The 11872-nt window shown below is 39.6% G+C and overlaps 1 protein-coding gene across 1 annotated transcript in view; it reads left to right on the forward strand.

Moving 5' to 3' along the window:
* GPR98 (G protein-coupled receptor 98) overlaps window positions 1-11872 on the forward strand; it is a 1036968-nt gene that overhangs the window by 540941 nt on the left and 484155 nt on the right. The window lies entirely within an intron of this gene.

The following is an 11872-nucleotide window of genomic DNA, read 5'->3' on the forward strand; positions in this document are numbered from 1 at the left end:
TCTGCTGTCAGAGACCTCTAGAGAGTATTGAAGAACAAGAATGTTAGCCTGGAGACTAAGGTGCACCTGATCCAGACCATAGTCTTTGCAATTACTTGCTATGTGTCAGAAAGCTGGATATTGACTAGGGATGATAGAAGGAGAATTGAAACCTTTGAGCTGTGGTTCTGGGGAAGAATATTGAATATACCATGGATTGCTATGAGGACAAACAGTTTCTTCCTAGAGAAGGTAAAACTGTTCCTTGGAGACAAGGATTTTCAAGCTTCATCTAACATACTTTAGACATGTTGGAAGGAGGTATAGTCCTTGGAGAGGGATGTCATGCTTGGGAGGGTAGCGGGGCAGCACAAGAGAAGAAGACCCATGATGAGAAGGATTGACCCAGTGCCTGGGGTAATGGTGGTAAGGTGTGTCAGGGGCAGTAACGTTGGCTCAGGATAGAAGAGGGTTCAGAGTTGCTGTACATAGGGTCACTGAGTCGCAAGTGACTCGACAGCACATAACAAAAACATTGAATCAAGGTATTAACTGTATTTTCTCTTTGGAAACGAGTAGGGAGTGCAGTGTGGCCAGACTACATAAAGAGAGAAAATGGAAGGAGGTAATTTAAAGTGAGATTCAGAGTCTGTATAAGATCTGATAGTTGATAGCTACTGATGAACAAGTTGCATCTCATTCTAAGTATAAATACATTTTAAGTAGGAAGAGTCCATAATAAAGCTTTGTCTGCTAGGTAGAAAATTGATATTGATGGTTATAGTGGTTTACAAGGGTCTAGTCCAAACAAAAAAGAACAGTTACCAGACCTTTGTGGATATCTAGGTGAAAAGTAATGGTACATTGAACTAGAAAAGTAGTAATGGGGAGAAGAGATCTCAGGCTTGTATGACATGTTGAAAATTAAAGCCAGTATTTGCTGTTGAAGAGGATGTTGAAGTAAGAAAAGCAGAATTAAGGAAGAACTTTATCTTTACTGATTCCCCTTTTCCCAATCATCAATTATCCAGATGAGTCCTTCCAGCTTAATAAGAGTTCTAAATTTAGGCCTGTGGCGTAAAACATGGATGGCAAGCATTGTATATTTTAATCTCATGGAGAACTGTTTCTGGATAAAAAGTTTAAATCTTCAGACTCCTGCATTTAAAGGGTCTTATAATGGAACTAGGACCCATTGTTTTGATGGCGCTCTGCTATGATATACATATAAACCAGTCATTATCTACTTGGATTCAGGCATAATTTAAGCCATAAGTGTCAATGTGTAAACTTGTTTTAATTAAAAAAATTTTCTACCAAAAAAAGAGAAATCTACCTTGAGCTAGTCTTCATTATTTAATTACTTCTTATTTCTCTCCACCCACTTTTGGAAGCTTATAGATTATACTTGTTTTGTGAACTTTCTAACAGATTATGAAATCCTACCTCTTTTATCAAACTCATTTGATTTACCAAAAGATCAGGTATTTCCACATAGTTTATTCAGTTGTGAGGGAGTATCCATAGCTCTTTTGCCCTCAGTCCAGTTACTTATGTTGCCTCTTTCATTTATATGAGAATATTGATACTTCACTTTCCATTCACTTGAATCCGCAAATTTCAGTTTCATGATTTGAAGCATATGTGGCTGTCTGTCTTTGAATTTTAATACCAATGAACAATTCCTGATTTTTTGCGTGTGTTTAAATTAAGTCTTTTAATAATGATGAAGTCATTTTTATTACAGTGTAAACTCTGTGTTTGATAATAATTTTAATCACACTTTTACTACTAAGCTCATCTGTCTTTCCCTCATGTTTAAAATAGGGAAACAGAGATTATTAGGAACACCAGGCTTCTGTCAGTAGGCAGCACTTTGTTTTCAGCTGACCTCTGAAATAAATCCACCTGGATTTTCCACACTCTCCACCCACTCTGCTCACTTCATATCTTTGCCATTGCAATATGCATCACCTATTTGCCAGTATTGGAAAGTCACTTTGTTTTAGGTTACTATTTGTAAAACAATTGAGAAATTTCCCATTTGGGGGCGGGTGACAACTCATTAAATTATAAATCTACAGTTTTCCTTTGGCTGACTTTAAGAATACATTTTTATGAACCATGTTTAGCAAAAATAATTCATTTCCTTTGAGTATCACATGGGCTTTAGAAAGCACATGTGATGTATTTGCTTTATGTCCAATATAAACAAGTTAAGAATGGAAAAATCCCATTAGATCATAAGAGACTGTTCCCTTCCCTGCTGAAGGATTATGTATCATAGTATATTTCCTAATCTTTGTTCTTTTTAGTAGCATTCTTCCTGTTAATTTGAAGGCAATTACTCTAAACTATTTCAATGAAATTATAATAGTGTGCATGATATCAGAGATAAGTTCCTAATGTTTGTCATACTATTCTGCAAAATTCATTTATTAACACATTGCCACAAATGAAAGCCAAAAAAAAATGTTTCTAAGCACAGTCGTCAATTTAAAAGTGTGCTGCAGCTTTTTAAAACATATTGTAAAATGTCTATTTCTTTCAATAGGTGTATTTATACAAGCTTTCTGCTAGTTGAAATACTGTTATTGTTATGTGTCATCGAGTCAACTATAACTCATAGTGAACCCGTGAAGAACGGCTCTGAACTCTGCCGCATCCCTAGCTGATCACACACTTTTTGACACACCTGACCTCATTGTCACAATCACTGTGTCAATCTATCTTATTCAGGGTCTGCCTCTCCTGTGCTGACCCTCCACCTTTCCAAGCTTGATGTCCTTCTCCAAGGACTGGCCTCTCCTGAGAAAATGCCCAAAGTATAGAGACAAAGCTTCAAAATCCTTGAAGCAATCAAGAAGCAACCTGGTTTCACACTCTCTAGGACAGACCTGTGTATGCAATCTATGGTATATTCAATACTTTTCTCCAGCCCCTTACCTCAAAAGGATCGATTCTTCTGTCATCTGTATTCATTGTCCAGAAGTTAGATGCATAGGAAGCAATAAAGAAAACCATGGCCTGAATCAGGCACACCTAAGTCTCTAGACTGAAATCTTGGCTCTTCAGCACTTTAGAGAGGTCGTTTGCAGCAGATCTTCCCAATGAAACTCATCTTTTGATTTCCTGACTGCTGGTGGATTCAAGCAAGATGAAATTGTTGACAACCTCAATCTTTTCTCCATTTGTCATAATATTGCCTACTGGCCCAGTGGTGAGAAGTTTTGTTTTCTTGATGTAGTCCATATTGAAGGCTTCAGTCCTTGATCATCGGCAGCAAATACTTCAAGTCTTCCTTAGTTTTGGTGAGCAAGATTTTGTCATCTGCATAGTGCAGGCTGTTGATGAGTCTTCCTTCAGTCCTGATGCCAAATTCTTCTTCATAAAGTCCAGTCTTCTGATCTGTTTACCTTATGTTGTTGTTGTTGTTGTTATGTGCCGTCTAGTTCTTTGTGACTTATAGCGACCCTATGTACAACAGCCCTAAACTCTGCCCTGTCCTGTGCCAGTCCCACTGTCTCCGACACACCCATCCTGATTACCCCAGTCACTGAATCAATCCACCTCATAGAGGGCCTTCCCCTCCTGTGCTGCCCCTCCACCCTACCAAGCATGATGTCCCTCTCCAAGGACTGGTCCCTCCTTGAAACATGTCCAAAGTACATTATATGGAGCCTCAGAATCCTTGCCTCCAAGGAGCCGCCTGCTTTAACCCTTTGCAGGATGAATCTGTTTGTTTTCCTAGCAGCCCATGGTACCCTCAATACCCTTCTCCAGCACCACAGTTCAAAGACATCAATTCTCCTTCTATCCTCCTTAGTCATTGTCCAACTCTTTGGTGCATAACAAGTGATAGCAAAGACCACATCCTGTATCAGACACACCTTAGTCTCCAGAAAGATACCATTGCTCTTCAGTACTTTGGAGAGTTTACCATATAGGTTGAAAAAATATGGTGAAATGATACATCCCTGACACAGTCTTCTTTTATTTGAATCATGAAGCATTCCTTTGATGTTTGGACAACAGCTCCTGGTCTAAGTGTAGATTTCATAGGAACACAATCAAGTATTTTAGGATTCACATTCTTCTTAGTGTTAGCCACAAGTTGTTGTGTTCCACACAGTCAAATAGTTTTCCATTGTCTATAAAGCACAAATAGTATCCTTGTGGTATTAATATTAGTCAGGATCCATCTGATATTAACAATGATAGCCCTAGTGCCATCACTTCTCCTTAACTCAACTTGTAAGTCTGGTGGTTCTCTGTTGATGGACTGTTGTAGTAATTTTTTAGTATATAATATTTAGCAACACTTTTCTTTTCTATGATATTACTAATTGTTTGATAATTTCCCATCCCAAAGAAGGGCGACCCAACTGAGTGTGGAAACTACAGAACAATATCATTGATTTCACACACAAGCAAGATTCTACTGAAGATTATCCAAAAACGACTGGAACAGTACATCAGCAGAGAACTGCCAGAAGTCCAGGCTGGGTTTAGAAGAGGTTGTGGTACTAGGGATATTGTAGCTGATGTTAGATGGATCTTAGCTGAAAGCAGAGAATACCAGAAGAATGTCCATCTGTGTTTCATTGGTTATGCAAAGGCATTTGACTGCGTGGATCATAACAAACTGTGGCTGACTCTGAGAAGAATGGGAATCCCAGAACATTTAATCGTGCTAATGCAAAACCTATACTTGGACCAAGAGGCAGTCGTCAGAACAGAGCAGGGCAACACTGCATGGTTCAAAATTGGGAAGGGTGTATGTCACGGATGTGTCCTATCTCCATACCTTTTCAACCTGTATGCAGAGAAGATTATCTGAGAGGCTGGGCTCTATGAGGAGAAGCGTGGCATTAGGATTGGTGGACAATCTATCAACAATCTGTGTTATGCAGATGACACAACCTTGCTCGCTGAAGCTGAGGAGGACCTCGTGCACTTACTGCAGAGGGTCAAGGATTTCAGCCTTCAATATGGACTGAGGCTCAATGTCAAGAAGACGAAAATTCTCACCACTGGACTAATCGGTAGCATCAGGATGGATGGCGAAGAGATTGAGATTGTTCACAGCTTCAGTTTGCTCGGCTCCACGGTCAACACTCTTGGCACCGGTAGCCAGGAAATAAAGAAACGTATTGCCATGGGAAAGTCTGCGGTTAAGGACCTCTCTAAAATACTCAAGAGCAACAGTGTCTCTCTGGAGACTAAGGTCCGCCTGATACAGGCCATGGTTTTTGCAATCACTTGTTGTGCATCAGAGAGTTGGGCAATGACTAGGGAGGACAGAAGGAGAATTGATGTCTTTGAGCTGTGGTGCTGGAGAAGAGTATTGAATGTACCATGGACTGCCAAGAAAACAAACAGATTCATCATAGAGAGGATTAAACCTGGCTGCTCCTTGGAGGCAAGGATTCTGGAGCTTCGTCTGACATACTTTGGACATGTTGTAAGGAGAGCCAGGTCTTTAGAGAGGGACATCATGCTGGGTAGAGTAGAGGGACAGCGCAGGAGGGGGAGACCCTCTATGAGGTGGATTGATTCAGTGACTGGGGTACTCAGGATGGGTGTGTCAGGGACAATGAGATTGGCACAGGATAGAGCACGGTTTAAGGCTGTTGTACATAGGGTCGCTATGAGTCACAAACAACTCGACGGCACATAACAACAACAATTTCCACATCATGCTTGGAAGGGTGGATGGTCAGTGCAGGAGAGGAAGACTCTGGATGAGATGGATTGATACATTAATGGGGCAAAGGAGGTTGGTGTGTCAGAATTAGACTGGCTCAGGACAGGGCAGGTTTTAGAGCTGCTGTACATAAGGTTCGCTATGGGTCTCAGGTGACACGATGGCACATGACGGCAACAGCACCACCATCAACAATGTCCACATTCTGCTGGATCACCTCTTTTGAGAATGGTAATAAACATGGAACTTCTCTAGTCTGTTGGCCTGATAAAAATAGTGGTGTCCCATTGGTAAGCAACAGTGCTGCAGTCCTGAAGGCATGCAGTTCCAGGACACCATACGCTTGTGGGAGAAAGATGGGCAATCTCCTCCCTTGTGATTAACTGCCTCTGAAAACCCACTGGAGGGTCAGCTATGGGTTGGCTCTGACTCTACGGTACACAAACAAGTAGTGGCCTAGTTACAAGAAGCTGTACTGCAATCTCGAATGTGCATAGTTCGAATCCACCAGCTCTTCTGTGTAAGAAGGATCGTCAGTCTCCTACCATGCAATTAACTGCCTCTGAAAATCCATTGAAGGTTCAGCTACAGATCGTCGGATCCAAGTTGGTGATATACAAAGACAACAATATTTTATTTTATATGAGCAATATTTATTTTTACATTGGAGTAGCAGTAATTTGTGTGGAACCTGCTTTATACAATGGATTAGTTTTCATAAAGGCTTTATTAAGAAATTACAATATTCCTTAAATTGATAGCCAAGAAGATCAGAGTTTATTATGTTTATTGTTTTTCTATTTTTCAAATGAAAAACAAAAGTCATAACTGGTGGATTAGTAAACATTTGGAATATAAATAATTTGAATAGCAAAAAAAGGCCTCCTTTCATCTTCATTTAATACTTCCTGGGACATTCAATATTCTACCTATAGAATCCTTAAGTATTGTGACTCAAGGCCTGAATTAATTCTTTAGTTACTTCACCTTAAGAAATGCCAAGCAGAATCCCAGAGGTGCACAGTTCAAATCCACCAGAAAGAAGCTCTGTTTGAGAAGGAGGGGCAATTCCCTCTTGATCCAGTGAGATCTGATTTGAAGGTACACACACACAAAATAATAATAAAAAACCCAACCTACCAACCAAACAAACAAATAAAAAATCTCAAGTGAATATGACACTTTTGATTTTCAGACTACAGTTTTTTGCGCAATTCATTATGATACTTTGCTTTGTCTTCTCGAGCTACCCATTGAAATCTTCTATCCAGCTTCTTCCTGGTTTCTTCCCTTTGCTTTAGTCTCTCAGCTCTCTAGTTTAATATGCAGAGTCTCTTCTGATGTCCATTTTGATCTTTTCTTCTTCTGCCTTTGTCATAACCTTTTGCATTATTCATGGATGATACTCTTGATATCCTTCCATAGCTCACCTGGTCTTTGTTCATTAGTCTTCAAGGTCTTAAGCCTGTTCCTCAGCAGGTTTTTAAATTCAGATGGATAGCCTCAAGATCAAATTTTGATTCCTGTGGATTTGATTTGACCTTCTTTAGCTTTAATTTGAACTTGCATCTTAGTCTATTCTGCATTCAGGATCTTGCCTAGTTTTCATAGCTGACATTGAACTTCTCCAACGATTCCTTCCACGGGTGTAGTCAGTCTGATTCCTGCGCATCCCATCAGGTGATATCCATATGTATAGTCTGCATTTATGTTTCTTACAAAAGGTATTTGCTGTGAGTAAATAATTTCATTGTGGACAATTCTTTTTTTTTTATTGTGCAGAATTCTGTCACTCTGTCCCCAGCCTCATTTCAAGCACCATGTTTTCTGACTACTGATGCTTCTTCCTGATTCCCAACTTTTGCAATCCAGTCACCCATTATTATTAATACATCTTGATTGCACATTCGATCAATTTCTGACTGCAGAAATTGGTATAAATGATCTCTTTTCTCCTCTTTGGCTTTGGTTGTTGGTGCATAAATTTTAATGATAGTGTGTAGGGATATTATCCTGTCACAACATTATATTTCAAGATGTATCTAGAAATGGCCTTTTTAATTATTAAAGAGACCCCATTTTTTTTTTACCTTTTCATCTCCAGCATAGCAGATCTTATGATTGTCTCAATCAAATGTCCCATGCCAATTTATTGCATTTTACCAATACCTAATATGTCAGTATTTATCTATTCCATTTCTTTCTTAATAATGTCCAGTTTTTCCACATTTCCAGTAGCTTCTCACATTCCACAATCCAGTCTTTAATTTCTGCTTACAGCTGTTCCTCCTCCTTTGTGTTTCCAAATTTGAGGACTCAGCCTCAGTTGTCATATCTGTTATTCTCCTCTATGTGTGCTCTATTGTACATAGGGTTTCCGAAGACCTGTTATATTTCAGAAGTAATTTGGATACTTAGCTTTGGAACAATACAAGCATTTTAGTGAAATGTGCAAATGAAAGACACTTCCCCTTATAGAGATAACTATACATCGAGTGCCCTCCCTCTGCATGTGTGTCTTGTCCCTTCCCTTTCCCTGAATATTAGCATTGCTTGCACTCCCTCCTACCCCATCCAGTGCCTCCCTCCTTGGAGGCTAGGATTTTGAAGCTCTATCTTACATACTCTGGGCATGTGACCAGGAGAGACCAATCCTTGGAGAAGAACATCATGCTCAGAAGGGTAGAGAGGCACAGTGCAAGAAAAGAAGACCCCAGATGAGATGAATTGATACAGGACTAGGACAATGGAGGTAGGTGTATAAGAGTCAGTGAGGCTGGCTCAGGAGAGGGCAGGCTTCGGAGCTGTTGTATGTAGGGTCGTCATGAATCGCAGGTGACTCAAGGCCACATGACAACAACAACAACAAAATAAATAATATATATTATCGAATAGTTTGAAATGTGAATCTAGTCAGATCAGGTCTCTACGTAGTGACTTCTGTTTATGATCCATTACTCAAAGTTAATAGTCCAAGTAGGGCTATCTTACCCACTCTTTCTAAGTTAACATTCACCTAGAGAACATAATTAGAAAATAGTCTAAGCAATTTCCCAGAATATCAGTTATTAGTAGATGTATCTACATATGTTTATCATTATTAATAAATTAACTGATGCCTCTACTGACATTTCCCTTTTAAAGCTGACATGTGTATTTTGAATTATTCTCAAGACAGTTTGAACATGAGTAGATTTTTAAAATGGTTAAAATTAATTTAAGAAACAAAAGCGTGAGCATACATTTTACGTATCACTTTAGTTAGATTGACATATTCTTTTAGTGCTCAACTCGAACTCATCCGCACTGAGGCAGAACTTATGCATTGCTAACCCCAATGAATTTCTGAAGCTGCAGGTCACATGGGAAGAGATTGCCTGTCTTTCTTTCTCAGAGCCCTTGAAGGGTTTGAACTCTGAGAGAGACTCAACCTTTGGGTATATAGCACAGCCCCCTCTGGAGTGTGCCACAGAGCTCCCTATTCTCTTAGCAGCCATTCTAAAGTAATCTCTAAAATTGTTGAATATTAGAGGTTTTTTTGCCCACCAGACTGGCAAAATTTATTGATTTGTTGCATTAAAATTGAACATGGCTCATTTGTGTCTCCAAAGTAAAATTCAGAAGAGAAAAAAAAAAAGGATGAAATTCCGGCTCATCAACACAGCACAGGCAAAACTTCCATTTCTTGCGGTTTTTTTTACATCTCCAGCTTGCCCCTATTCCTAGATTTCAGCTGTCTCTTTTCTTTTTCCTGTGGACTCTGCCACATGCTGTAACTGCTCCTATTACTCTACCTGGTAAACTACAACTTATTACTACTATAAATACCTACTATGCATCTGAGAGCTGGAAAATAAAATAAAAATGACAGAACAAGAATTGACACCTTTGAGCTGTGTTGTTGGAGAAGAGCCCTGAACATCGCATGCACGGCCAGGAGAACAAATGGCTATGTCTTAGAGAGGTGCAGCTGAAGTTCTCTTTGGAACCAAGAGTGATGAGGCTTCGCCTAACATCCGTTGAGTTTGTGGCTAGGAGGAGTATTGCTTGGAGAGCAACATAATGCTGGGAATGGTGGAGGGTCGGCAAAGGAGAGGAAGGCTCTCAACTAGGTGGAGTGACATGGTGACTGCTGCAATGGGCTCTTGTGTGCCATGTCAGGAAGTGTGAGGATGGCACAGGATAGAACAGGGTTCAGAGCTTTTATTCATAGGGTTGCTGTGAGTTGTACTCAATTTGATGACACCTAATAACAACAACAACAACAACAACAACAACAGCTATTTAGTCTCATCTCTCAAATAACTAAGAAGCCTTTCTGGATTTTATTAAAAGCAAATGAAAGTTAAACTAATTGCCTTCTAATTGAGTTCAACAATGAACAATGACTCAAGATTGGTTTATCAAAGGAAGAATTCATCTGGATAATTGGTAGATTGAGGAAAAAAGGAATCAATGAAGACAGAAAGAATAAATCAAATGCCTTCTCTGTTTGTCTTACATATAACATCCAATCCAATAGCAAATCCTGGTTTGGGCTTTCAAAATGTCATGCGAACCTGAAACTTCTTTTGTCTATTACTACAAATTTTGTTCAGTGTATCACTTTTCACCTGGATTCCCATAAAAATGTGGTAACTGCATCACAGGCTAGTATTGCTGCACAGGATTTTCAAATCTGTAGACTTTCAGAAGCAGATTGCTTGGCCTGTCTTTTCAGGATAGATTCTTAAAAGTAAATTTTCTGTAACATTTATCCCTGCAAGAGTAATAATACATGTAAGCAGATGCAAAGGTAAATATTATTTCTTAAATAAGTGAGGGAGCTCACACATGAATATACTTGATACACATGAATACATGGTTATGTTGTTAAATGTCATTGAGTACCACTCATAGCAACCCTTTGAACAAAAGATCTGATCCTTGTTCTATCATTGTTTCTCTAATGTTCATAGAGTTAGTTTCCAAAGGCATGTTGGTATAGTGGTGTATGTTTGCAAACTATGCCTATGTCCATATATATATATATAAAATGAGGCTGTAGGGAGCAGTTATACAAACTACTGATCTCATCCCACCTGGAGCATAAGAGAACAAAACTCAAGGGCACAAATAGTCCAAAGGTCTAGTGGCCCATTTGAATCACAGTCTCCTCTAACCTGAACCAAGCCAGATAGCATGGTCAGCAGTGGTAACTGAGCACTAAGACCACCACAGAAGGTCCTAGTTAGAATGGGCAAGAAACGTAGAACAAAATTCCAGTTAAAAAAAAATACTGGTTTGAAAGAGAAGACTTGCCCTGAGACAACTCTTCTAGAGAATGTGCTCTTTAAAGCAGCTTGAAAGGGTATTTGCAAAAAAACAGAAATGAAAGGCTAGGGAAACAGGACATAAGGAAACAAAGATCCTGAGGAGGAAAGAGTGCTGACACATTGCAGTGACTGCAGCCAATGGCGTGGGAGAACTTGTGTGTGACTGCTGATGGGAAAACTCACTTTCTACATTCAACCTAGTCATAAAAAAAAAACAAGCAGCAGTCTGGATTAGCCAGACCAGTTTGCCAGCTTCTGATCTAGATGAATTCTAAGAACTTTGTCAGTGCTGACATGTGGTTACCATTACCCTGTGTTTGTAGCCAAAGGACTAACAATACCAAGCGAGCAGATCTCCTCGGGTCTAACTGCTGTCTGAATGCTCTTAAAGCCAGGTCTTTTCTTCACAGACCTCTAGGAAGTTAATAACCAAGCAGTCTGCTGAGGGTTCTAGTACATATGTTCTACACTATAGACCAAAGTAATGGCTGTGAGCAGCAAATTCTCCTGTGACATATGCCCTGAGGTTCGGGAACGGCCTTTTGCTCATGTGAAAGCCGCCCTATGGCACACATCACCTGGGATGAGGCGGGCTTTTGCAGGGGTCTGTACAATCAGATACCAGAGTGAAATGAGCGAAATAAAGCCTGAGAAGTACGCACCTCTAAACTGAACATGAGGCTTTCTGGAACAACTCTGGATATTTTTTGGAACGCTTTTCCAGAGCTCCTTTAGCTCCTGAACTTAGCATAAATACCATAATTGATGAATTGGAAACGAACAGTGTGGTGTTTTAAACTTGGATATTCCTTTTAACCAGCATGTCTTTCAACTGTGAAGAATTAAAAATAAATTTACAACTAAAAAAAAA

The sequence above is a fragment of the Elephantulus edwardii genome, unplaced genomic scaffold (genome assembly GCF_000299155.1).
Source record: "Elephantulus edwardii isolate Elephantulus edwardi_28Jun2011 unplaced genomic scaffold, EleEdw1.0 scaffold00043, whole genome shotgun sequence".
NCBI lineage: Eukaryota > Metazoa > Chordata > Mammalia > Macroscelidea > Macroscelididae > Elephantulus > Elephantulus edwardii.